This window comes from Rhamphochromis sp. 'chilingali' (assembly GCF_963969265.1).
Source record: "Rhamphochromis sp. 'chilingali' genome assembly, chromosome: 16".
Lineage (NCBI taxonomy): Eukaryota > Metazoa > Chordata > Actinopteri > Cichliformes > Cichlidae > Rhamphochromis > Rhamphochromis sp. 'chilingali'.
The window spans coordinates 23,128,121-23,134,553 of record NC_137943.1 but is presented as its reverse complement, the minus strand read 5'-3'; positions in this window follow the sequence as shown (position 1 = coordinate 23,134,553).

Sequence of the window (6,433 nt, the reverse complement as noted above, 5' to 3'; positions counted from 1 at the left end):
ACGACAACTGTATTTATACGGTTGCACCAAAGAAGAAGAAGAAAAAATGAGGAGATGCTCTAACTGATAATGAATATAACTACAAGGCTTGGAGAAGAACACATTTTGTGTAATTATAACAATATGTAATCTATGACCGGGTTACGTTAAGGTGCACTGTCGATTTTTGAGAATACTAAAGTGTGCCTTATAGTCCAGAAAATACGGTAGTTTCTAAATGCCGAAACCCTGTTTGTGCTGTTAAAACCATTGCTTAATCTGGGTATTTGAGAAAGGGAATAGATGCCAGAAAAGAGATACATGAAAAGATGTTTTTATGAACTCTGATATATTTGAGATTTGAAAAACTGCAGTGATTGTTCCAATTATATATATATATCAGGGGTTTTCTTACTGTGGTAGCAAAGCTTCATATATTATCACAATGTTGTGCTAGAAAGATTGATAGCAAAACAGGAACTGAAAATGCTATGACAGACGTTTGGGAAGAATTTAAGAGCAAACATCTGACTGTTTCCATCCCTAAACAGGATATTGTGTTGCTTCATTCAAGATGGACACAGTGTTCTAACTTGCCACAGCATTCTTTTCTCTCAATCTCACAAGAGATCTTTGCCTACTTCTGTTCATGACAGTGTTACTAGTTTAATGTATTTGTTTCTTTTATTTATTTTTAATATGTCTTTGCCATGCCATGTCATGTCACAGATGGCTTAGTTTTTGATTAATTCTATTTATAATATAATATAATATAATATAATTTAGAGGCAGCACGGTGGCACGGTGGTTAGCACTGTTGCCGCACAGCAAGAAGGTCCTGAGTTCAATTCCACCATCAGGCCGGGGTCTTTCTGTGTGGAGTTTGCATGTTCTCCCCGTGTTTGCGTGGGTTCTCTCCGGGTACTCCGGCTTCCTCCCACCGTCCAAAGACATGCAGCTTGTGGGGATAGGTTAATTGGATAATCCAAATTGCCACTAGGTGTGAATGTGCGAGTGAATGTGAGTGTGAATGGTTGTCTGTCCCTGTGTGTTGGCCCTGCGACAGACTGGCGACCTGTCCAGGGTGTACCCCGCCTTTCGCCCTATGACAGCTGGGATAGGCTCCAGCGCCCCCCCGCGACCCTGAAAAGGATAAGCGGAAGCGAATGGATGGATAATATAATATAATATAATTGGCCTAATCATTTGATTCAGGTGTGTTGACCCAGGGTGAGATCTAAAGGCCCTCAAGGCCGGAGTTGCCCACCCCTGCTCTAGGCTCTCATGCTTCTGCCAACCTGGTTTCCACTTCTCATTTATCGTTGGATTTTGTTAGTCTTTGTCTGTCAGTATACCTTAAAGGAAATAGTTACAGTCACTGTACAAAACTGAACAAAACATTTCACCACCAGTTTCATGAGAAAGCATTAGTGTAGCTGCCCTTTAGTTAAAAAAAAAAAAAAAAAAGCAAGAATACATGCTCCTCATGAATTCTCCCTCTTTTTTTCACGTATGCGCTTTGTGTATTCTTTACAGAGCGAACAAAGGCTCAGGTTCTATTGTGTAAGCCTTCCTACCCGCCATGGGTACAGGTCCTACTATTTGTCATTGTTTTGAAGAGGCTGGGACTCATTCTTCACGTGTATGTGAATGTCAGCTTCAACTTGAACATCTATCTTATCTTTGTAAAAAAAATTTAAAAACAAATTCATCCAAGCACTAATTTTTCCTTAATTTTTGAATTTTATCTGTGAAGTAATGATTGACAACAAGTCAATGATATGTACAATGTAAATTAAATGATGAACGCTATTTTGGTTCAAAATCAGTCATTATGCTCCATGCTGCTGTTATTTAGAGTTGTGATTTCTCCTTTTTTCTCCTTACACAACTTGCATGTTGAGCTCGCAAGAGACAGCTGAAGTGAGATATTAAATGTAATTAATGAAAAATGTTTCATTAAATGTTCATTAACCAGATGCTAATGAATGAGACACACCCAGAACAGCTAACTGAAGGCCAAATGGGCCTGATCCCCAAGGATTCCACAGAAGGGACCTATCCCATCCAACTATCAACCAATAACCTCCCTCAGTACCACATGGACGATGCTGTCACGCCTGTACATGGATCAATACATGAGTGGGGTAGATAAGGAAAAGGCAAAAACACCAGAGGGGCAAAATACCAGCTACAGGTAAAAAGATCACTCGCTTGAGACTGTAAGACCCGTGCACCACCTGAATTGACTACAAGAAATTGAATTGAAGTGAATTGCCTCACGCATGGATCCTGGAATGCCTAAAACTATATAAGATCAACAGGGATATGGTGAACAACACTGGCCAACTTCAAGCCTATAGCACAAGTCATCATGCAGGATTTACCAAGGAGATGCTTTGTCCACCACTCTGGGACTGTATGCCAAGCCGGAGGAAGGAGCATACATTCATTGTTATTGCATGCATTGTGTTTTAATCCTGCAGCTTATCACACATTTGATTTCCATGTATGAAAACTGCAAGTGTCCAGATTCAGGACATACTCAGAAACACAGTGCTGCAGATCATCTGTGATCATCTCTGACGGAGAGCTGATGGGACGGAGGCTGTCCACCCCTGATAATACACCAGGACAAACTCAGCAGTGTGTAAGGAAGAGGAGGTCATGGTCCGTGGGAGCAATCATGCGGGGAGTGTTTCGGGATCGCTCTTTGGCTACGCCCTGGGCCAGGGCCACCAGCGTCACACCTGAATTCCATCGACAGGCAATCACAGGAGGAATACTTCAGGCAGCATGGTCTGCTGCTCAACGCCAGTCTGTTCAGTCACTCTTAGTGGTAACTAACTGCTCTGTACCCATTTTGGTTTTTTGCTCGGGTTTAATTCTACTCCCTTGTGCTCAGGTCTCCGTCCTGCTCGCTGGAAATACTACCTGCCTGTTCACCTGCCTGTCCTCCTGCCTGCCCTGCATGCTGGATAACACTCTCTGTCAGTTCATCCCTCTAGATTCTCCCACAGTTAAGTAATTGTTTCCTCTTCTGTTGCAGTTTTCCCACAGTCCCAATCATGGCTTCTCTCGGCACTGACCTCCATATTTGCTCCGTTTCCTCTGGCCTGAATTTAAATTTCACTTTCATAGTTTGCTATTGTTTTCTCATACAAGAAACAGCAGGGGCCTGGGCCCTGTGGCTTTTAAACCCCAAAACATGCTGCGCCAAAAATTGGTCCACCCCAAGGATCGGGTCCCCGACACAAACAGAGTAACATAGTGTGCGCTGTTAAGTGCCAGGAGGATTGCCAGGATTTATACATCGGGGAAACCAAACAACCTCTGGCGAAGCGGATGGCACAACACAGAAGAGCTACCTCGTCAGGCCAGGACTCTGCAGTCTATTTACACCTACAGGCCAGTGGACACTCTTTCAGTGATGAGGATGTACACATCCTGGACAGGGAGGAACGCTGGTTTGAGCATGGAGTCAAGGAGGCCATTTACGTGGAAAGGGAAAGACCATCTCTGAATCGAGGAGGGGGCCTAAGGGTACATCTTTCGCCATCTTACAATGCTGTGATTGCAGCCATTCCCCAACTCTCTGTGAATGGTACTCATGGTCTTTGATCAGTGGGTTTTGGTCAGTGGTTGTTGATCAATGGTCATGAGAATTTGCATAATTATAATTAAGGAACTGACCTCCCAGTCCATTGTTCCTTCAGTGGTGCTAGTTTCAGTCATTATGCAAATGTACTGTTTATAAGATTGGGGAAACCTGCAGTCAGCTGAGACTGAAGAAGTCACTTGGATGATGACGAAACGTTTCTCCCACAAAACGCTACGTCCAGATGAACAGAATCAACTTTTGGAGACATACATGAACTAAACTTTGTATATAGTTTGCTGCTTAATTTGTTTTGAGTCTGTTTCTGGGTCCAGTAATTGTGAGAACATCGGCTCATGACACAGTATCAGTCAGAAATAAGAGCTTCCTCTTTTTGAAGAACAATTAATCAGTGCAGCAAGTCATTCTATTTACAGTCAACTCTGACATGATCAAATGCATAGTACGTCACTTCTGATCATGAGAGTAGGGTTGCTAAACAGGAAAAAAAAGGTAAAAGAACTGTGCACTGTAAAAGAAAATCCTAATATAAAAGTATTTTACTGTGTATTTTACAGTTTTGTACTGTTCTTCTAGAATATCATTAAATTTACATCAATAGACTGTGATTTCACATTTCAAATGTAAATTAACGTAAAATCACTGTAATGTAATAAAACATAATTTTCTTGTTTTTTAAATGTATTTGTCTGTACATATGCATATTTAGATTGTTAAAATACATTCACAAATGTATCATAATTTCACAAATATTTTTCCGTTATTTGAAAGGTTGAACTGTTAAATTCAAATGTAAAAAATGTGGAAAAATATAAAAAATGAGTCTTATAAACTTTTTTTACATCAAATAATAATAATTATTATTGCTATTTAGGGCGATCGTGGCTCAAGAGTTGGCAGTTTGCCTTGTAATCAGAAGGTTGCCGGTTCAAGCCCCGGCTCGGACAGTCTCGGTCGTTGTGTCCTTGGGCAAGGCACTTCACCTACCACCTACAGGTGATGGCCAGAGGGGAATTATAAAGTGGAATTGTAAAGCACTTTGAGGGTCTCAAAAAGTGCAATATGAATGCAATCCATTATTATTTAAACCAACTGTTAACTGTACATTTAAGTATTATTATTCATATTGCCGCATTCATTGACCTTGTTTATAGGTAATTTCATTGTTTAATCACATTAAATTGTTCCTAATTTAATGTTTAAAAGCACTTGAAAAAGGCAAAATCCCATGTAAAATTAGGGCAACAAATTGTATTTTCATTACTGGAAAAAACCATATTTTTATGAGTTATTTTCTGTTATTTTACGGTATTATTTTGGCGCCCCAGCTGCTGGAATATTACTGTTTTTTTAAGATGTTTTTTCTAACAGTGTGAGCAGAGGATTTTCTAACAATTTCACAGTGTTTTTACATACAGTAGTTCACCCATTTAAACTTATCGTCATACGGGTGCCTTATAAGGCATAGGAGAAAAAGACCTAATTGAAAGTCTAAATCCAGGCAGTTTCACATCCTTACATGACAAACTATTTGCAGCTGAAGAGATTCATATATCATATATCTTTTTTTACGTGTGTTTTATTATCATGCTCATTCAAGCCATTTTGATTTTTTTTTATTGCATTACGCGTCATGCATCATTATGCATCATTATGCATCATTAGTCTTGACATTACATACAGTTGTGGTTATTACAACAGAAAACCAGAGCTGTTTTGAAACTTCCTATGTGTGTCATCCTTTGTTGGCCTCTATACTTCTTATGCATGTAGATTCAGGGAAACGTAGGACTATATAAAAAATATAGCGAGCTCAAAGGGTTTTCTATTATCAGACATTTTAAATGTTGAAACAGTTTTATTAAGCAGGTATTTTGATAACTGCATTAAACATATAAGCCTTAACATCACCGATGCAGAACTTGGTGATCAGAGCTTGTGGCGAATTCAGTGAAAAAACTAAGTACGAACACAAATTCTAGATTAAACAAACAAACAAACAAACAAACAAACAAACAAACAAACAAACAAACAAACAAACAAACATAATTTAGAGTGATATTTTTAAAAAAAAACTTCATAATTTTCCACTTTAACAAATTCTGACCGTCAGAATAATGAAAGCTTAATTTTTGCAATTATTACCCTATGCTTGGAGTTGCCAATCATAGCAGCTGTGGATCATGTTTTGCTGTGCTTAAATCACAATTTGAATCCCTGTATCCTTCTAACACAATTGGTAAATCACAATGTTGAATTAAATCAAAGCGCTAAATCAAGGTCCTGAAGAGTCAGCTGAATGGGGAAAAACAAGATCTGAGGATAAGCACAACTGGATCATAAGATGCACTTATGAGTGGAAATCCCAATCTTCTTGATTCCTTACTCTAGCATGGCAAAAATTAGCAGAGAAAAAAACAAAAAATACAAAACCAAAGGTTCACAGTCTGAGCAGTGGCTCATTCCGCTGGCACTAAATATGATCCCTTTTAATCCAGCTATACAGCTATATATGAATACTTTATTTTACTCCCCCACCCCCCCTTTAAAACTCTGTTTGCTAACAACAATTAACTTAATTCAACTTCTTTTTACTAAATCATACATTTTTTTGAGTTAAATCTCCCTCCGTCCTACTTCTCTTGACTACAGGGAAAATGTCTACATTTTTGTTTCTTTGGATAAGCTAGAAAATCAGTATACAAGTCAGTGAGGCAAAATTCACAGTAACCCTCCCCTCCTTTTTCTTGTAAAACATCACTCATCATGATGACCCAAGACAGGATGATATAAAGAGTCATGGTTGACAATCATTCACACCTTGTGTTTTGCTTC